We start from the raw sequence: 22,275 nt of genomic DNA, 5'->3' as shown, positions 1-22,275 counted from the left end.
TCCAACCTACACTATGCCATTATCATCCATATGTTTATCCAATAAACTTTTAAATGCCCTCAATGTTGGCGAGTTCACCACTGTAGCAGGTAGGGCATTCCACGGCCTCACTACTCTTGCGTAAAGAACCTACCTCTGACCTCTGTCCTATATCTATTACCCCTCAGTTTAAAGTTATGTCCCCTCGTGCCAGCCATATCCATCCGCGGGAGAAGGCTCTCACTGTCCACCCTATCCAACCCCCTGATCATTTTGTATGCCTCTATTAAGTCTCCTCTTAACCTTCTTCTCTCCAACGAAAACAACCTCAAGTCCATCAGCCTTTCCTCATAAGATTTTCCCTCCATACCAGGCAACATCCTGGTAAATCTCCTCTGCACCCGCTCCAAAGCCTCCACGTCCTTCCTATAATGCGGTGACCAGAACTGTACGCAATACTCCAAATGCGGCCGTACCAGAGTTCTGTACAGCTGCAACATGACCTCCCGACTCCGGAACTCAATCCCTCTACCAATAAAGGCCAACACTCCATAGGCCTTCTTCACAACCCTATCAACCTGGGTGGCAACTTTCAGGGATCTATGTACATGGACACCTAGATCCCTCTGCTCATCCACACTTTCAAGAACTTTACCATTAGCCAAATATTCCGCATTCCTGTTATTCCTTCCAAAGTGAATCACCTCACACTTCTCTACATTAAACTCCATTTGCCACCTCTCGGCCCAGCTCTGCAGCTTATCTATATCCCTCTGTAATCTGCTACATCCTTCCACACTATCGACAACACCACCGACTTTAGTATCGTCTGCAAATTTACTCACCCACCCTTCTGCGCCTTCCTCTAGGTCATTGATAAAAATGACAAACAGCAACGGCCCCAGAACAGATCCTTGTGGTACTCCACTTGTGACTGTACTCCATTCTGAACATTTCCCATCAACCACCACCCTCTGTCTTCTTTCAGCTAGCCAATTTCTGATCCACATCTCTAAATCACCCTCAATCCCCAGCCTCCGTATTTTTTGCAATAGCCTACCGTGGGGAACCTTATCAAACGCTTTGCTGAAATCCATATACACCACATCAACTGCTCTACCCTCATCTACCTGTTCAGTCACCTTCTCAAAGAACTCAATAAGGTTTGTGAGGCATGACCTACCCTTCACAAAGCCATGCTGACTATCCCTGATCATATTATTCCTATCTAGATGATTATAAATCTTGTCTCTTATAATCCCCTCCAAGACTTTACCCACTACAGGCGTGAGGCTCACCGGTCTATAGTTGCCGGGGTTGTCTCTGCTCCCCTTTTTGAACAAAGGGACCACATTTGCTGTCCACCAGTCCTCTGGCACTATTCCTGTAGCCAATGATGACATAAAAATCAAAGCCAAAGGTCCAGCAATCTCTTTCCTGGCCTCCCAGAGAATCCTAGGATAAATCCCATCAGGTCCCGGGGACTTATCTATTTTCAGCCTGTCCAGAATTGCCAACACCTCTTCCCTACGTACCTCAATGCCATCTATTCTATTAGCCTGGGGCTCAGCATTCTCCTCCACAACATTATCTTTTTCCTGAGTGAATACTGACGAAAAATATTCATTTAGTATCTCGCCTATCTCTTCAGACTCCACACACAACTTCCCATCCCTGTCCTTGACTGGTCCTACTCTTTCCCTAGTCATTCGCTTATTCCTGACATACCTATAGAAAGCTTTTGGGTTTTCCTTGATCCTTCCTGCCAAATATTCTCATGTCCCCTCCTTGCTCGTCTTAGCTCTCTCTTTAGATCCTTCCTCGCTACCTTGTAACTATCCATCGCCCCAACTGAAACTTCACACCTCATCTTCACATAGGCCTCCTTCTTCCTCTTAACAAGAGATTCCACTTCCTTGGTAAACCACGGTTCCCTCGCTCGACGCCTTCCTCCCTGCCTGACCGGTACATACTTATCAAGAACACGCAGTAGCTGATCCTTGAACAAGCCCCACTTATCCAGTGTGCCCAACACTTGCAGCCTACTTCTCCACCTTATCCCCCCCAAGTCACGTCTAATGGCATCATAATTGCCCTTCCCCCAGCTATAACTCTTGCCCTGCGGTGTATACTTATCCCTTTCCATCATTAACGTAAACGTCACCAAATTGTGGTCACTGTCCCCAAAGTGCTCTCCTACCTCCAAATCCAACACCTGGCCTGGTTCATTACCCAAAACCAAATCCAACGTGGCCTCGCCTCTAGTTGGCCTGTCAACATATTGTTTCAGGAAACCCTCCTGCACACACTGTACAAAAAACGACCCATCTATTGTACTCGAACTATATCTTTTCCAGTCAATATTTGGAAAGTTAAAGTCTCTTTACAGTGCCATTCTAAATGTATTTTTTAAAAACATATCTCCTGCCCTACCAGAGGTGCAAACACTCTGGACCACTGCTACACAAGCATCAAAGGTGCCTCCCTCTCCATTCCCTGACCTCACTTTGGCAAATCCGACCACAAGTCGGTATTCCTGCTTCCGGCTTACAAACAGCAACTCAAGCGTGCTGAGCCAGTCAAGAAAACCATGCAGTGCTGGTCCGAGGCATCTTGAGGACATCCTCCATGACTGCTTGGAGTCTGTGGACTGTTCCCTATTCAAGGATCCGGCAGATAACCTGGACGAGTAAGCAACCACCGTCACACTCTTCATCAGTAAGTGTGTCGAGGGCTGTGTACCAAAGAAGACAATACGTGTGTTCCCTAATCGGAAACCCTGGCTCAACCAAAGGGTTCACTCCCTGCTGAAGTTCCAGACGGAGGCGTTCAAGTCTGACAACCCTGACCTATATAAGAAATCCAGGTACGGCGTACGGAAAGCCATCAGGGATGCAAAAAGACAATATTGCATCAAACTAGAGACCCACGACGACTATGGCAAGGCCAACACAAGATCACAGGCTACAAAGCAAGGCCAGGTGGAATATCTGGGGCTGGAGCATCCCTACCCAATGATCTGAACAAGTTCTATGCCCGCTTTGAGCAGTCAGCCAATGCATCAGTGCCACCCACCCCAACAGCCGTGGACACATCCATACCGACGATTACAGCTTCAGAGGTAAGAGCTGCCTTCTTGAAAGTGAATCCACGGAAAGCGACGGGCCCCGACGGAGTCCCTGGGCGAGCACTCAGAGTCTGCGCAGATCAGCTAGCGAGTGTATTCACAGATATCTTCAACGCCGCTCTCCTCCGCTCTGAGGTCCCCATCTCCTTCATACCAGTTCCAAAGAAGAACAAGGTAGCCTGCCTCAACGACGACCGACTGATGGCCCTGACGCCAATTATCATGAAATGCTTTGAGTGGCTAGTCATGAGACTGATCAATTCCAGCCTCCCAGATAGAAGTCTTAAAACATCAGGTTAAAGTCCAACAGGTTTGTTTCAAATCACTAGCTTTCGGAGCACTGCTCCTTCCTCAGGTAGTCTTGATCCACTGCTGTTTGCTATCACCGCACCCGGTCCGCAGCAGATAAAAGCAAATTACTGCGGATGCTGCAATCTGAAAGCAAAGAGAAAATGCCTGAAAATCTCAGCAGGTCTGGCAGCATTTGACAAAGTGTCACCTGGACTCGAAACATTAGCTCTTTTCTCTCCCTACAGATGCTGCTAGACCTGCTGAGATTTTCCAGCTTTTCTCTTTGGTCCACAGCTGATGCTATCTCCCTGGCTCTGCAATCAACTTCTCTAAATGTCAAACACCTTGACAACAAGGACCTCTGTTCATAGACTACAGCTCCGCCTTCAACACCATTATCCCGACAAGACTAATAACCAAACTCTGCAATCTTGGACTTGACCCCTCCCTGTGCAGCTGGATCCTTGACTTCCTCAACAATAGACTGCAATATGTCAGGATAGGTAACCACCTCCTCCACAGTAGTCCTCAACACCGGGGCCCCACAAGGATGTGTGCTCCGTCCTCTACTGTACTCCCTATACACACATGACTGTGTGGCAAAATTTAACTCCCAACTCAATCTATATTCTATACTCAATCTGAAGGGGCTGGTTTAGCACAGGGCTAATGAGCTGGCTTTGAAAGCAGACCAAGACAGGCCAGCAGTACGGTTCAATTCCCGTACCAGCCTCCCCGAACAGGCGCCGGAATGTGGCGACTAGGGGCTTTTCACAGTAACTTCATTTGAAGCCTACTTGTGACAATAAGCAATTTTCATTTTCATTTCATTTCATAAGTTTGCGGATAATACGACTGTGGTGGGCCGTATCTCAGACAACGACGAAATAGCTTTAAGTTCCTGGGGGTCACCATCACCAACAGTCTGTCCTGGTCCACCCGCGTTGATGCAACAGTCAAGAAAGCCCAACAACGTCTCTACTTCCTACGGAAGCTAAAGAAATTTGTCATGTCTTCATCGACTCTCTCAAACTTCTACAGATGTGTGATAGAGAGCATCCTATCCGGCTGCATCACTGCTTGATATGGCAACTGCTCGGTTCAAGATCGCAAAAAACTGCAGAGTGTGGTGAACTCAGCCCAACGCATCACACAACCTTTCCATCACATTGATTCTGTAGACACCTCCCGCTGCCTCGGGAAGGCTGACAAGCATTATCAGAGACCCCTCCCACCCAGGCATTGCATTCTTCCAGACCCTTCCATCAGGCAGAAGGTACAGAAGTCTGAAGACCACACATCCAGACACAGGAACAGCTTCTTCCCCACAGCTACAGCTTCTTCCCCACAGCTACAAGATTCCTCAACGACTCCCCCTCGGACTGATCTGTTCCCTGTAAGAACACTATTCATGAACCCGAACAGTGCAAAGATGCTATGGAGGGGCTTGATGACGGTGGTTGCAGTCATGTCAGGGCAGGGGAGGGCGAATGGGAACCGGGAGTACTCGTCAATCATGTTCAGGAAGTACTTGTTGCGGTCGGTAGAGGGGAGGGGGCCTTTGAAGTCCATGCTGAGGCGTTCAAAGGGGCGGGACGCCTTTATCAGGTGCACTTTCTCGGGCCGGTAGAAGTGTGGTTTGCACTCCGCGCAGATTTGGCAGTCCCTGGTGGCTGTCCTGACCTCCTCGATGGAGTAGGGTCTTGAAAAAGTGGAAAAAGCGAGTGACCCCCGGGTGGCAGAGGTCCTCGTGGAGGGCTTGGAGGCGGTCCACTTGTGCGTTTGCACATGTGCCGCAGGACAGGGCATCAGGAGGCTCGTTTAGCTTCCCGGGACGATACAAGATCTCGTAGTTGTAGGTGGAGAGTTCGATCCTCCACTGCAAGATCTTATCGTTTTTTATCTTGCCCCGCTGTGCATTATCGAACATGAAAGCAACCGACCGTTGGTCAGTGAGGAGAGTGAATCTCCTGCCGGCCCGGTAATGCCTCCAATGTCGCACAGTTTCTACTATGGCCTGGGCCTCCTTTTCGACTGAGGAGTGGCAGATTTCGGAAGCATGGAGGGTACGTGAGAAGAAGGCCACGGGTCTGCCCGCTTGGTTGAGGGTGGCCGCCAGAGCTACGTCAGACGCGTTGCTCTCGACCTGGAAGGGGAGGGACTCGTCGATGGCATGCATCGTGGCCGTTGCAATGTCTGCTTTGATGCGGCTGAAGGCCTGGCGGGCCTCTATCGACAGGGGAAAAGCTGTGGATTGGATCAGGGGACGGGCCTTGTCCGCATAGTTGGGGACCCACTGGGCATAGTAAGAGAAAAACCCGAGGCAGCGCTTCAGGGCCTTGGAGCAGTGAGGGAGGGGGAACTCCATAAGGGGGCGCATGCGTTCAGGGTCGGGGCCTGTAACTCCATTTCGCACTACGTAGCCGAGGATGGCTAGGCGGTCGGTGCTAAACACGCATTTATCCTTGTTGTATGCAAGGTTAAGGATCTTTGTGGTCTGGAGGAATTTTCGGAGGTTGGTGTCGTGGTCCAGCTGGTCATGGCCGCAGATGGTGACATTATCGAGATACGGGAATGTTGCCCGTAAACCGTACCGGTCAACCATTCGGTCCATCTCGCGCTGGAAGACCGAGACCCCGTTAGTGACACCGAAGGGAACCCTTAAGAAGTGGTAAGAGCCGCGCATCTGCCTTGAAGGCAGTGTATTTGCGGTCACTAGTGCGGATGGAGAGCTGGTGGTAGGCGGACTTAAGATCCACTGCGGAGAAAACCTTGTAATGCGCGATCCTGTTTACCAGGTTGGATATGCGGGGGAGAGGGTATGCGTCCAGCTGCGTAAACCTGTTGATGGTCTGACTGTAGTCGATGACCATCCTATGCTTCTCCCCGGTCTTTACCACCACTACTTGAGCTCTCCAGGGACTGTTGCTAGCTTCAATGACTCCTTCCCTCAGTAGCCTTTGGACATCTGACCTAATAAAGATGTGATCCTGGGCACTGTACCGTCTGCTCCTGGTGGCGACGGGTTTGCAATCCGGGGTGAGGTTCGCAAACGGGGAAGGCGGATCGACCTTGAGGGTCGCGAGGCCGCAGACCGTGTGGGGGGGTATAGGGCCGCCGAATTTGAAAGTTAGACTTTGGAGATTCCACTGGAAGTCCAAACCCAGGAGTGTGGCTGCACAGAGGTGGGGAAGGACGTTTAGCCGGTAATTTTTAAACTCCCTTCCCTGGACCGTGAGGTTTGCTACACAAAACCCCTTTATCTCTACTGAGTGGGAACCGGAGGCCAGGGAGATTTTTTGATTAACGGGGTGGACGAGGAGAGAACAGCGCCTTACCGTGTCGGGGTGTATGAAGCTCTCCGTGCTCCCAGAGTCGATTAAGCAGGACGTCTCGTGCCCGTTGATTAGTACTGTTGTTGTAGCAGTTGAGAGTGTTCGAGGCAGGGACTGGTCCAGGGTCACCGAGGCTAATCGCAGCAGTTGAGTGTTCTCTTCGGGCGGTGTGCGGTCAGACGAGCTGGGGTCCTGGGAGTCCATCCAAGATGGCGGCGCCCATTGGTCGCACATGGCTGGGGGTGCACAAAATGGCAGTGCCCATCCATCGAACGTGGCGTCTGCGGGACAAGATGGCGGTGCCCGGGGGCCGCACGTGGCCCAGGAGGAGGAAGATGGTGGCGCCCGCTGGCTGCACGGGGACCGTGGAGAGGTTCATGGTGGCGGTCTGCATTCGCCACCGGAGACCGCGGCAACCGCACGGGCCTGGCATACCACCACGAAGTGGCCCTTTTTACCGCATCCCTTGCAGGTGGATGCACGGGCCGGGCAGCGCTGCCGAGGGTGCTTGGCCTGCCCACAAATGTAGCAGCGGGGCCCCCCGGGTTGCCAGGCCGCCTTGCAGCACAAGCTTGTGGGGGGATGGGAGATGTCTCGGGGTCGGCTGCGGAGGGGTTCCACGCTGCCCAGGGGGTTGCCGCGCGGTCGGGAACGGGCGTTTCGGGAACCTGCAAGGGCCCGTGCCTCCTTGAGGCCTAGGGTGTCTTTTTCCTTCAATCGCTGGCGGATCTAGGAGGACAGCATACCTGCCACAAAAGCGTCCCGGATCAAGAGTTCTGTGTGGTTGCTCGCCGAAACTTGCAGGCAGCTGCAATTTTTCCCCAACACCAGGAACGCACGGTAGAATTCTTCCAGCGATTTCCCCAGGGATTTGTCGCCTCATTGCTAGCAGATGTCGGGCGTAGACCTGGTTTACTGGGCGAATATAATGTCCTTTTAGCAGCTCCATTGCTGCATCAAAGTCGTCTGCGTCCTCGATGAGGATGTAAATTTCCGGGCTCACCCTCGAGTGCAGGACTTGCAATTTCTGTTCTCCCGTGGGTGTGTTTTCGGCCGTTCCGAAATATCCTTTAAAACACACCAGCCAGTGCTTGAAGGTTGCCGCTGAGTTCGCCATGTGGGGGCTGAGTTGCAGACACTCCGGCTTGATTCAGAGCTCTATCCTTTTAAATCTAGCTTATTAAATTGATGCACGATCAGTGACCACTAAAGCGAGGTTGTAGTCCAACTGAAGGCTTTAATAAGCTAGATGTTTCCCCCAGCAGTTCAGGTACAGAAGGAAGGTTGCTGGGGCGGCACGGGCTCTTATACCCCGCCTTGCAGGGCGGTGCTACCATACAGCTTGACCAATAGGAAACATACAATATCTACCAATGGTGTTTCAGCATTACCAGGTACCGTAATACCTCTACACAGACTACCACACAAATAAGCTACACACAAACATAAATTCTAATTGGCCCCTTGTTCCGCAAGTTCAACATTTCTTTCCTTGACATTCTAGATCTTTCACTTCATTCAGTCTTTTATTTCAATTTCACTAAGTTTCTGAGATTTAGTTTTAAGGTTGATTGAACAGAATTCAATTTTCTTCATAGTTTAATTTTTCTAACCACAGAACAGCTCATGCACTGAATAAAATTTAATTTTCAGCACTTATTTTGGTATGAAAATCTGAACCAAGTATGAAAAGATTTCAATGGACTTGTTATGTTTTCCTGATTTCAATCATGTTTGCTTCAGAGCTGATTCTAAACAAACATTATATTTAAATTTCATTTCCTTTCTTTACACCTACCCACTTTGGTTTTGACACCACTATAAATTTTGAAGAGAACTTTGCTTCTATGTAAATGGCATGAGCAAGGTGACTAAAGAGAAGTCATGCTTGCATGCTAAACTTATTGAATTGTGGTCCCACAGCAAAACGCCTTCCCCTGTCAATTAAAGTCACTAGTAAGGTCCTGGAAAATGTGCACCATTTTCTGTATCTTGGGAACCTCTTCTCCATGAATGCAGGCATTGACAGCAAAATTCATCATCGGCTCCAATGTGCCAGCTCAGCTATCGCCTAACTGAGGAAAAGTGTATTTGAGGACCATGATCTTAAATCTGAGATCAAGGTCAGGGTTTAACAGGTAGCACTGATTCCACACTCCTATATGCTTTGGATGCTTGGCGGACTTACAGCAGGCACCCCAAAGTAACAGTGGTGGTGTCTTCATAAGATCCTCAAAATCCAGAGGCAAGAAAGAGGGTCCATCATCTTCTCCCAAGCCAATTTGCCCAGCATCAAGGCACTAATGAAATGAAATGAAAATCACTTATTGTCACAAGTAGGCTTGAAATGAAGTTACTGTGAAAAGCCCCTAGTCGCCACATTCCGGCGCCTGTTCAGGGAGGCTGGTACGGGAATTGAACCGCGCTGCTGGCGTGCTTTGGTCTGCTTTCAAAGCCAGCGATTTAGCCTTGTGCTAAACCAGCACCTAATCACTCAAAACAGTTCCCCTGAGTGGGACATGTTGTTTGTGTGCCTGACACCAGACTACTGAAGCAACTGCTCTACTAGGCACTCAAGATGTAGCAGGAGACTCTCAGGCGGACAGGGGAAACATTTTAGGGATATTCTCTCCAAACATCCCTGCTGACTCACGGGAGACTCTGGCTTGTAGCTGACCAAAATGCCGAAGGTTCATTTGGGAAGGCACCAAACACATCGAGAGACTTCACTGTGTACATGCAGAAGGGAAGTTGGAGGGAGCTTTCAAACCTCCAAACATTCCATCTACCCAACTCTCCAAGTATCATCTGCATGTGGCAGAGTCTGCAGATTGCGCATTGGACTTAGCCATTTCAGAACTCATTGAGTGGAAACAAGATATCCCAAGGAACTGCCTCAGAAGAGATTGTACGGTGGTCAAAGCTACCAGTCTGAGCAATTTTGTTCCACCAAGTTTAATTTTGGTGTTTTCTTTGTAATATCACTAAAATTTATGGAAATGAACAATAACAAAAAATCCAGTTAAATGACCAACTGCAACTACAAACCAAATTCATGGACACCCACAAAGGGCTTGCCGTCAGATTCCCACTTCATCCCTGGATAGCTTTTGTACAATTAAAAGTAAAATTGTGTGATTTTCCCCCTTATTTTTCCTGCATTTTCTCTTTTTTTTTCTCTCTCTCTCTCTGTACCGAATTTGACTCGAATTCATCTTTTTCCCTACCTCGGCATTCCTCTGTTTCTTTCACCATGTTAAATGTCATTTATTAAGGGGGACAGACTGCTGATCCCGTTATTCACCAAAATTCCAGATTTCCCCATCGCACTCACCATACCATTATCAATTTGCACATGCAGGTCAAAAGTTCTCTGAGCTGAAGGTTGAGGGGAACAGTGTAAGTAATGGGGCATGGCACAAGACGCCCCACTCCAGCACATTCTGGACGAATAAAATATGTTGACAATTATGCACAGTGATGCACGATCAATTGCACAAAGACTAAGGTTGGGTACAACTGTGGCTTTATTGCAGTCGAATGCGTGGCCTCCTGCTGCAGCTGGCGAAATGGCAGCTGAATGAAGGACACGCATATTTATACTCCTCCTACTGGGCGGAGCCAGCCAGCAGGGGCTACCGGCAAACCTGTAGTACAGGTCCTACCTTACATGCCCTAATACAGGTGTACAGTGATTCACCACATTCACCCCCTGTAAAAATGAGTCCGGCAGGGGTGGTGTGGAACTATATACAGTGTTGAACATTATTTACAGTGTCGTAGAAACAACATAGAGAGAGAGAAAAAATTGTCCATTTTGAAGGTCCAGTTAAAGGTTCAATCTGTCTGGAGCCTTGACGTTCCGCTGGGAGCGGCGTAACGGTGGCGGCGACGGCGGTGCTGGCCTGCTGTTAGATGACTCCGGGAGCATGCCAAAATCTTCGTCGTCCTCTTGCGTGGGCAGGGGAAGGAGGGATGGACCTGGTGGAGACAATGGTGGAAGCGCCGGGGAAGGGGAGGATGGCGCCGGGGCGGGGACTGTGTTCGGTTGGAACCTGACGGTGCCAGGTCCCTGAGGGAGACCGTATCTTGGTGGCCGTCGGGGTATGCCACGTAGGCATACTGGGGGTTGGCGTGGAGGAAGAGTACCCTATCCACCAACGGGTCCGCCTTGTGGAGTCGGACGTGCCTACAGAGCAGGACCGGTCCTGGGGCTGCGAGCCAAGTCGGGAGCGACACCCCAGATGTGGACTTCCTGGGGAAGGTAAAAAAAACGTTCATGGGGTGTGTTATTCGTAGCGGTGGACAGTAGTGACTGGATGGAGTGCAGTGCATCAGGGAGGACCGCCTGCCAGTGAGAGGCTGGAAGGTTCCTGGACCGTAGGGCCAGCTGGACGGCCCTCCAAACCGTCCCGTTCTCCCTTTCTACCTGCCTGTTTCCCCGGGGGTTGTAACTGGTTGTTCTGCTGGAGGCGATACCCCTGCTGAGCAGGAATTGACGCAGCTCATCACTTATGGATGTGGATCCCCTGTCACTGTGGATGTAGGCGCGGAAACCGAACAGAGCGAAGATTGTGTTGAGGGACTTGATGACGGTGGCGGACGTCCTATCCGGGCATGGGATGGCTAAGGGGAACCTGGAGTACTCATCGACCACACTGAGAATATACGTGTTACGGTCGATGGAGGGGAGGGGCCCTTTGAAATCCACGCTGAAGCATTCAAAGGGGCGTGAGGCCTTCACCAGGCACGCACGGTCTGGCCGGTAGAAGTGCGGCTTGCACTCCGCACAGACCTGGCAGTCCCTGGTGACTGTCCGTATTTCCTCGACGGAGTAGGGCAGGTTGCAAGCCTTGATGAGATGGTACAGTCATGTGACCCCCGGGTAACAAAGGCTGTCATGTAGGGCCCGGAGTTGGTCTACTTGTGCGCTGGCACATGTACCTCAGGAGAGGGTGTCTGGGGGCTCGTTGAGCTTGCCGGGGCGATACAAAATCTCGTAATTATAGGTGGAGAGCTCGATTCTCCACCTCAAGATCTTATCATTCTTGATCTTGCCCCGCTGTGTGTTATTGAACATGAAGGCTACTGACCGTTGGTCAGTGAGGAGAGTGAATCTCCTGCCGGCCAGGTAATGCCTCCAATGCCGCACAGCTTCAACAATAGCCTGGGCCTCTTTTTCGACGGATGAGTGCCGCATTTCAGAGGCATGAAGGGTGCGGGAAAAGAACGCCACGGGTCTGCCTGCCTGATTGAGGGTAGCGGCAAGGGCGACATCTGATGCGTCGCTTTCTACTTGAAAGGCCAGTGTCTTGTCTACTGCGCGTATCCCGGCCGTGGCTATATCAGCTCTGATCCGGGCGAAGGCCTGTTGTGCCTCGGCTGTGAGGGGGAACTGGGTGGACAGTATGAGTGGGCGGGCCTTGTCCGCATAGTTTGGGACCCACTAAGCATAGTACGAAAAGAACCCCAGGCAGCGTTTGAGGGTGCTTCTGCTGACCGCAGAAATAGCATTGGGGACCTCCGGGGTGCGCGGTTTTGCATGTGGTGCAGGCGTATTGGCTAGGCAGAGCCCCAGCTGAGGCAGTCGTTTGCGGGGTCTAGGAGGGGTGGGCCGCGTGGCTGGAGGGGTAGGCCTGAACATCACGGGAGGCGACCATCATGGAGAGCGCTAATTTTTTTGTCTCCGCTAGGTCGAGTGTGGCCCCTTCCAGCAATCGTTGTCGGATGAATTCCGACCCAATCCCCGTTACGAAAGCATCGCGCATGAGGAGATTAGAATGTTCGGCGGCCGTAACGGCCTGACAGTTATAGTCCCGGACGAGTGGGATTAGGGCCCGCCAGAAGTCTTCGATGGACTCACCAGGGAGTTGAGAGCGAGTGGCAAGTATGTGCCTGGCGAAGAGTGTGTTTGCTTTCTGCGCGTAGTTCTCTTGAGGAATGCCATGGCTTCTGCGTAAGTCGTGGCATTCTGGATCAGCGGGAACATGCATGAGCTCACCCTGGAATACAGGACCTGTATCTTCTGAGCCTCCGTCGGTGGGGTGGTCGCTGAGTTAATGTCGGCCTCGAAGCAAGCTAGCCAGTGATTAAAGTCTTTTCTGGCGTCGGTCGATTGCAGATCCAGCTGCAGGCGATCTGGTTTGATACGGATGTCCATCCTGTAGAAACTCTGATTGCAATAAATTGATGCACGATCAATTGCACAAAGACTAAGGTTGGGTACAACTGTGGCTTTATTGCAGTCAGATGCGTGGCCTCCTGCTGCAGCTGGCGAAATGGCAGCTGAATGAAGGACACGCATATTTATACTCCTCTTACTGGGCGGAGCCAGCCAGCAGGGGCTACCGGCGAACCTGTAGTACAGGTCCTACCTTACATCCCCTAATACAGGTGTACAGTGGTTCACCACACACAGCTGAACAGTGGCGCTATTGCTTTCTAGCTTAATTATGAATATTCTTGCGTGAGTTTAAATCCTGTTTCTTTTGCACTCTCAAATCTTGGGCGAAATTCTCCGGAATCAGCGCGGTGTCCGCCGACTGGCGCCCAAATCGGCGCAAATCAGTCGGGCATCGCACCGCCCCAAAGGTGCGGAATGCTCCGCATCTTGGGGGGCCGAGCCCCAACTTTAAGGAGCTATGCCCGCGCCGGACTAATTTCCGCCCCGCCAGCTGGCGGAAAAGGCCTTTGGTGCCCCGCCAGCTGGCGCGGAAATGACATCTCCGGGCGGCGCATGCGCGGGAGCGTTAGCGCCCGCTGACGGCATTCCCGCGCATGCGCAGTGGAGGGAGTCTCTTCCCCCTCCGCCATGGTGCCCCCACGGCACAGGCCCGCCCGCGGATCGGTGGGCCCCGATCGCGGGCCAGGCCACTGTGGGGGCACCCCCTGGGGCCAGATCGCCCCCCCCCAGGACCCCGGAGCCCGCCTGCGCTGCCTTGTCCCGCCGGTAAGGTAGATGATTTAATCTACGCCGGCGGGACAGGCATTTTAGCAGCGGGACTGCGGCCCATCCGGGCCGGAGAATCGCAGAGGGGGGGCCCGCCACCCAGCGCGATTCCTGCCCCCGCCTAATATCCGGTGCCGGAGAATTCTGCAACCGGCGGGGGCGGGATTCACGCCAGCCCCCGGCGATTCTCCGACCCTGCGGGGGGTCGGAGAATCTCGCCCCTTATCTTTCTACCAATATATAGTGATAGTGTCCTTACTACCCATCTCATGGCCAATGCTTGTCCTGCATAGACCTATCTTGCAGTCTGTTTTTCTCTTGCTCTCATCTAACTGTTTTATAAAATTCTGTTTTATTTTTGATGTCCTTGGTTCTGTTGTGTCATTCGCTGTGGAGTCATAAGCTACCAAAATCCTTGATTATGCTGACATTCTAACTGTCTTCTTTAAACCAGGAAACATTTCTCCTCCGCAGCAATTCAAAGTAATTTTAAATTGCAAAAAACATAGTGAGTCATAATCGGATTAATCGGAAGAATTTATGACTTATGAATCTTTGCACCAATGATTTTTTTGTAACCCACTGTATTTTCACATTGTAAGTACGTAATGAGAAAAAGTGATTTTGCCCATCAAGCACTCCTTCCATTGAGCAAGCAAAACCTATCCCAACAAGAATGTCTTCACATTTATTTTTATCTCCTGAAAGAAAGTGGTGTGCCCCCCTCCCCCATCCTCCAGGAAGTAAGACTTCCTCTCATCTCTGCCACCAAAGAAGATCATTTTAGCTGATGGGATATTTCATCATTACGGCACACACCTTTCCAATAACTTCTATTTAAAAATGATGGCATTGGATTTGGAACAAGTAATATTTTTCCAATACCCAAGGTAAGCTGGGAACAGTTAATGGCTTTGGGTGCTGCATTATATATACATTCCACATCAATCCAATCAGCTCAGATATGTGATTGAGTAGTTTCCCAAGTAGTTAAAGAACGAATCGCAATAACATTGTGTTGCAGTATATTTTGAGTAAATCAATGGGTAGTTTAGCTTTACAAGTTGCAGTAATAACACTAGAAACGGGTAACTGGGCTGATAGTCTTGCATGCATTTTGATACATGGATCTGTTATACATGTCCATTCTGATTCGCAAGGAGGAACCATTTGGTAATCAAATTGCAATGTAGATATAGTAGAGGTGTTGGCTCTGGTGCAAGGTTCATTAGTCTCCTCCTTTTACAGGGTTGTATCAATAATGGGTGAGATTTACCGACCACCTTTCAGTGGGGGAGGGGGCCCAGCAGCGGGAGTTACCGATCCCGCTGTTGTCAACAGGATTTCCCGTTGACAGCACCCCTCGTCGCCAGGAAACCCGTGCACTGCGTGGGACCGGATTTTCCCGCTGGTGTGACCAGCCAGTAAATCCAGCCCAATATCTTAACATTTTAATGACACCTAAAAATCTGTTAATTCTCTACATGATGTTGCAGTAACTGAATAAACATTTTTTGCAGAATTAATTTGCTTAATTTAGAGTTGTATTACACAATTTATTGCACAGATTATAGATTGATTTTATTGGCTAAAACCAGATTCAGATATTTATTGATGACGATAGAACAAAAAGCACACTAACGTGTGCTTTGAGAAGTTCCCTCGGTGTGCAATGATCATCCGTCAGATGACCTTAATACATCTCTCACAAGTGGATATGGCATTTTCGTCTATTAATTGCAAATTAGGGGCTGCACAGTGGCTCAGTGATTAGCATTTCTGCCTCACGGCACTGAGGACCCAGGTTCGATCCTGGCCCTGGGTTACTGTCCGCGAGGAGTTTGCACATTCTTCTCGTCTTTGCGTGGGTTTCACCCCCACAACCCAATGATATGCAGGCTAGGTGGATTGATAACGCTAAATTGCCCCTTAATTGGAAGAAAATGAATTGGGTACTCTTAAAACATGTTTTTTAATTTTTCTTTTAATTGGGGGAGAAATTCCAACCAAGATTGTTAAATCCATTATAGAATTATTTCTTTAGAATAATACTTGGCATCTATGGTACTTATGGTTCTTGAAAACCAGTCATGTTAAAAAACAGAGGAAATAAACCTTGGCTCATAAACAACTTTTGATTGTAAAACATGTCCATTTGAAATTTGATATTCAGTTTGTACAGACTGAATATTACATAGTGCTTCATACATCAGTCTCTGTTTTTGAAACTCATACAGAAAACTGCAGACTCCCTTTTATTTGTTAGTTGTGTCCCCTTTTATTTGTTAGTTGTGTTCAAAAGTGATGTATTTTCAGGACTATAATGCTGCATAACATTATAAAATTGTTTATAAATCTGTTGTCACTTTTCAGCATCTTTGAGACTGCTACACCCTGGAATATTTTTCTGTTTATCCAATATTTGTTAGCTGCAGATGAGTGTATTTTAGCATAATATAAAAACATTCTGGGAAACGTCTTCCTTCTCCTCCTGCTTTCACCTCAGTACCAATTGGGAATGTAAATTCTGTCTTTGATTAATGTTGGGAAAATTGAATTTATCTATTTCTTTTTCTGACTTAAGTGGGACCACTTTTTAAACGTCTGACTCTCTTGATTTGAAAAGAATAGACTGAATAAGGTTGAGTTAATTGAACTAAATTCAATGAAAAACTGGCTCAATAATATGTTGAGTTCCATTCATTTCGTTTTACATTTATTGCCAATGGATGGCAGTTTGTCCAGCTCATAATTAACATCAACTGAATGTAATTTATTATTTAGCCATTGTATGAATTGTTCAATAAAAACTCTTTTAATGCTTTTAGTAGAACACTGCTATCCAACTTGGTTAAGATCAAAGTATGCTGTAAACATGATTACATTAGATAAGTGGAATGCCTAATTTTTCAACGGAAGTAATAAATGTCCAGACCATAATGATATGCTGCCTAAATAGTTAGTTTTGATTAACTTGATATATAGTCTACATATTACTGCAGAATAGTTTAATTTTCATTATTATTGCAAGGTGGTGGTGTAGTGGCATTGTTGCTGGACTAGCAAACCAGAGACTCTGGATAATGCTCTGGCTGGAATCCAACCACAGCAGATGCCAAAATTTGTATTCAATTGTCACAAGTAGGCTTGCATTAACATTGCAATGAAGTTACTGTGAAAAGCCCCTAGTTGCCACATTCCGGCGCCTGCTCGGGTACACAGAGGGAGAATTCAGAATATCCAATTCATCTAACAGCAGTTCTTTCGGGACTTGTGGGAGGAAACCAGAGGCAACCCACGCAGACACGGGGAGAACGTGCAGACTCCACACAGACAGTGACTCAAGCCGGGAATTGAACCTCGGACCCTGGAGCTGTGAAGCAACAGTGCTACCCATTGTGCTACCGTGCTGCCCTCGTGTAACCCTGGAGTTACTAATCTAATAATGACCATTAAACCATTGCCGATTATTGTAAAGACACATCTGGTTCATTAATGTCCTCTTGGGAAATAAATTTGCCATCGCTATCTGCTCTGACCTACATTGGATTGGATTGGATTTGTTTATTGTCACCTGTACCGAGGTACAGTGAAAAGTATTGTTCTGCGTACAGTCCAGACAACATTCCATATATGAAAAGAAAATACATGGGCAAACATGAAATACACAATTTAACTACATAAACACAAGAGATCGGGTGAAGCATACAGGAATGTAGTACTACTCAGTAGGGAAGATGTGTGGAGAGATCAGACCAGTCCACAAGAGGATCGTTTAGAGGTCTGGTAACAGTGGGGAAGAAGCTGTTTTTGAATCTGTTAGTGGGTGTTCTCAGACTTTTGTATCTCCTGCCCGATGGAAGAAGTTGGAAGAGTGAATAAGCCGGGTGGGAGGGATGTGACTCCAGATCCACAGCAATGTGATTGACTTTTTAAAATCCACTCAGTTCAAGGGTAAATAGGTAGCACACTGCTGCCTCACGGCACTGAGGACTTAGGTTCGATCCCGGCCCCTTGTCATTGTCTGTGTAGAGTTTGCACATTCTCCCTGGTAATGCGTAGGTCTCAACCCCACAACACAAAGATGTGCAGGGTAGGTGAATTGGCCATGCTAAATTGTCCCTTAATTGGTTAAAAAAAAAATTAAATTTTTTAAAACAGTTGATGGACAAATAGCAATGGGCAATCAATGTTGGTCTACCCAGCGATGTCCACATCACATGAATGAATGAGAAAAATATTATTGCAAATATGACTGGTAATTTAGTGTTGCGTTGTGCATGGCTTTATGCTGTGTTCCAATACTCACTGGCAAATGTGGTAAGGGTGCTCAAATCATTTTTCGTGGGGTGACTTATGGCTGAAGATGGGAGGATACTCTTGTGTGACTGGTTGGTTTGAGTTCAAACCTAAATCAAACAAGCAAAATATAGTATCATTGCTAACGTACCACCCAAAAGATTGCACATTGAATTTGTCTCAAGGGGCCAGTATGTCATTCAAATACTATTTTAAGTATCTATTTCACCTATTATTCTTGTAGGTACACTATGATGAGCTGTTTCGATGTTAATAGTGTCATGCTGTACAGAATGCTATTGCTGCTATTTTACAACGAGTATATCATTCTGATTGTACAATTGGGTTGACCAACATCATCATCTTAAACTTGCATTAGGTCACCTAAATGTTGTTTTTCCTCCAAAGAGAAGCAGCCAGTCTTCTAACCTTGACCTTTCCTTATAATTAGATCATCTTTTGATTTCCTTAGATTTGTATGCACCTACAATTGCAACCTAGCATTTGCTTTGCCTTTTTACTGTAGTTCAACACAACACTGATACTTGTACATTTTTATCTGACAGTAACCTGAGATGTCTTGCATTAGGTGCATTCAATATATCATGGACTTGCTCCTCTTCTTTCCTTGATGCAATCTTGACGCTGGAGATTTTCCATATCAGAATATATTCCCTTATGGATCTGTTCTTGATCCAACTCCATTTCAACATATTTACAAATGATCTGCCTCCAGCAGGCGAATGATGGACTTCCAAAGGTTTGAGGACACATTGAATCAAGATATGGCAATCATCCATGACTATTGTGGAGTCATAAGCACAGTGCGTTGAAGGCAGTATGTTCATACTTTAATCTTTAATTATGTAAGTGCTTCATGAGAACTAAACAATATTTTGGATGGAGATTGGTTGGAACATGGCACACGGCCAATATATCTTTAATCTGAGTAACTCTAGATTGTACACTTACCCACAAGGATCACTCACTGAGGCAACTCAGGAGATCAAGACTTGAAATGATTTCCTAAACAAGCCTGCAAACATAACTTAGGGAGCGAATGCGCAAACATTGTGCAGCTCAGCATGGCACCAACATTTTGCCACTCAGTCGCGCTCCTATATCGTTAAAACTATTCCCACACAGATTTGTTGAATTGACCAATTTGAGCAATGAGAGTAATAACTAGGGCAAAGACCGGGGACATCGGTGGTGGCCAAGGAGTGAGTGGTCGCAGACAGGGTGACTCCTGCTTGAAGTCCTGCTTTGGCACCATTTACCTGAACTTTGGGGAATTTCGACAGAAAAGGATTTTCACAGTAACTTCATTGCAGTGTTAATGTAAGCCTACTTGTGCTATTAATAAAGATTATTATTAAGTTGTGCAGAGAGTGGAGGGAGTATTTGTTTTTCTCGCATGTGTATAGGGTATATTCCCGGATACAATTGTGTGGTGAGCTGGGTGGTGCTGATGGGGTGGCGCCAAGTATGTGGAAATGGTGGGCGGAATTCTGCCCCCCCCCCCCCCCCCCACACCGGGTGGGAGAATCGTGGGGGCGCCGCGCGAGTCCCGCCACGCTGCCCCGGCACCCGCACACGATTCTCTCCCCCCCCCCCCCCCCCCCCCCGCCCCAAAACCGGCACGGCGAGAATCACGGCTGGCCGCCGGGCGGCCCGTCCAACACAACGGCTTCCCGCCGGCTTGAACAGCGCGGGAACGCTGGGGGGGGGGGGGGGGGGGGGGGCTGTGGGGGTGAGTTCCTGCACCAAGGGCGGCCTCAAAAGGGGTCTGTTCAAGGCCCATAAGAATAGGATGAGGAGGGACAGCATTGGCGACTGTTGGACAAGATCGTTGAGGTGGATCGGAGGTACTCTGTGGCCCCCACAAAGGAGTTGTTGACAGATAGAAAGCAGTTGCGGGGCAGTTTGACCGGTTGACAATGGGACGAGCTGGCTGGGGAGGTGGGCGGGGGGGGGGGGGGGGGGGGGGAGAGGTACAGTATGAGTATGGGATAAAAGAATAGCATGGTACCCACCAGCTGCGGCGGCAGGCAGCGTTGAGGAACATTCTTCAGGTGAAGGGGGACGGGGAAACATGGTGTCGGATCCGGAGAGGATAAATGAGATGTTCAAGACCTTTTATGAGGGCTCTATAGGGCCGGGCCCGGGAAGAGGGAGAGGGGGAAAAAGGCAGTGTGGGTCAGTTTTTAGAGGAGCTGGACTTCCCGGAGTTGGAGGAGGGGAAGAGGCAACCACCGGAGGAGCCGTTGGGGCTAAAGGAGGTGATGGAGTGCATTGACATGATGCAGTTGGGTAAAGCGCTGAGGCTGGGTCGCTTCCCGGTGAATTTTGTAAGCAGTCGCGACGGAGTTGGCCCTCCATCTTTTGGGCATGTTTAATGAAGGGGGAGTTTCCTGCCATGCTAATGCAGGTGTCAGTTTCATTGATCCCGAAAAGGGGAAGGATCCATTGGAGTGCGGGTCCTATAGGCTCATCTTGCTCCTGAATATGGATGTGAAAGTCCTGGCAAAAGTATTGGCGAGTAGGTTGGAGAGATGTGTGCTGGAAGTGGTCTTGGAGGATCAGATGAGGTTTGTGAAGGAGAGACAGGTCTCTAGTATTTTAGGAGGTTTTTAAATGTGATTATGACCCCGTCAGGAGGGCAAGTGCCAGAGGTGATTGGGACGCAGGGAAGGCCTTTACCGGATAGAATGGAGGTGTTTGTTTGAAATCCTGGGGAGGTTTGGGTTCGGGCCGAGGTTTGTGGCGTGGGTTCAGTTGCTGTATGCGCCCCCTATGGCGAGTGTGCAAACGACTGAAATTAACTCTGGGAATTTTGGGCTGTATAGGGGTACGAGGCAGGGGTGTCCACTGTCGTCACTGTTGCTTGCGTTGGAAATTGAGCCCTTGGCGATGGCACTTCGGGCCTCAGCTGAGTGGCTGAGGATTGAAAGGGGGGTGCAGAGAGCACCGGGCGTTGTACACCTATAATCTGTTGTTGTTTGTGACGGACCCATTAGAAAGCATGGGCAGAATCATGGGCTTACTGGGAGGTTTGGGGCCTTTTTGGGCTATAAATTGAATGTAGGGAAAAGCAAGGTGTTTCCGGTTAATGCGAGGGCGGGCGAACGAACCTGGGGTTCTGCCATTTAAGGTGGCATGAGAGTGGCTTCGTAATGCATGAGTGGGCCACAATACATGGGTGTAATTTGACGTGTTGGTGGAGGAGGTTAAGGGGGACCTTAATAAGTGGGATATGCTGCACCTGACATTGGTGACGTGGCTGGAGATGGTGAAGATGAACGTACTGCCAAGATTCCCGTTTGTGTTTCAGTCCCTCCCGATTTTCCTTCCCAAAGCCTAATCTCGGCAGGTCGAGAGTGAAGAGGGATTTGTTGCAGAGGCGGGAAGGGGAGCTGGTGCTCCCGAATTTGTTGCTTTACCATTGGGCAGCAAATGTGGAGCAGGTGAGATGATGGGAGGGGGAGGTGGCAGATTGGGTCTGGTTAGGGGAGGAGTCTTGCAAGAGCACGAGCCTGAGGACTCTGGTGACAGCCCTGCTGCCGCTCCCACCGAGAAAATGTACGGGGAGTCCGGTGGTGGAGTGGTCTAAAAAATTTGGAACCAGCTGAGGAGACACTTTAATATGGGTCATTGACGGTGTTGACGGCACTGTCTGGGAATCATAGGCTTACACCGGAGGGGGTAGGGGGGATGAATGGGGTGTATAGGAGGCAGGGTTGGAGCGGGTCTTGGACATGTTTGCGGAGGGGATCTTTGCTGGGCTCGAGGTTTGAGCTACCAAAGGGGAGTGAGTTTAGGTATTGGCAAATGCGTGGCTTTGCGCACAAGGAGCTGCCTTCGTTCCCTCAGGTACCGGAGTACACGCTTCTGGAGAAAATGCTGCTCCTGGATGATGTGGGGATGTTAGGATTGGGAATATATGTGGGTGGTTGGGGCAGCAGGGCATGACGATAGTGAAAAAGATAAAGCGAAAGTGGGAGGTGGAAATGGGGAGGGAAATAGGATTGGGACAAGTGTGAGCTAATGTGCCAAGCAGGAATGAGTCTTATACAATTTAAGGTGGTGCACAGTGTCCACATGAATCGGGCTCGAATGAGTGTTTTTTTTTTTGGGGGTAGTGGACAGGTATGGGAGGGGGCAGCGAACTATGCCCGTGGTTTCTGGGAGGGTGAAGAGTTGGAGAATGTTTGGGAAGCGGTGTTCGGGACCTTAGCGAGGATTGTAGGGGTTGAGATGAAGCCGGCCCCATGGTGGAGATCTTTGGGGTGTGG

General features: G+C 49.0%; 1 protein-coding gene across 1 annotated transcript in view; it reads left to right on the top strand.

Annotated features, from left to right (window-relative positions):
- The window catches only part of znrf1 (zinc and ring finger 1), a 428,257-nt gene that overhangs the window by 226,953 nt on the left and 179,029 nt on the right, over positions 1-22,275 (top strand). The window lies entirely within an intron of this gene.

Source organism: Scyliorhinus torazame, chromosome 10 (assembly GCF_047496885.1).
Source record: "Scyliorhinus torazame isolate Kashiwa2021f chromosome 10, sScyTor2.1, whole genome shotgun sequence".
In the NCBI taxonomy this organism is placed as follows: Eukaryota; Metazoa; Chordata; class Chondrichthyes; order Carcharhiniformes; family Scyliorhinidae; genus Scyliorhinus; species Scyliorhinus torazame.
This window is presented reverse-complemented; position numbering and strand designations above follow the sequence as displayed.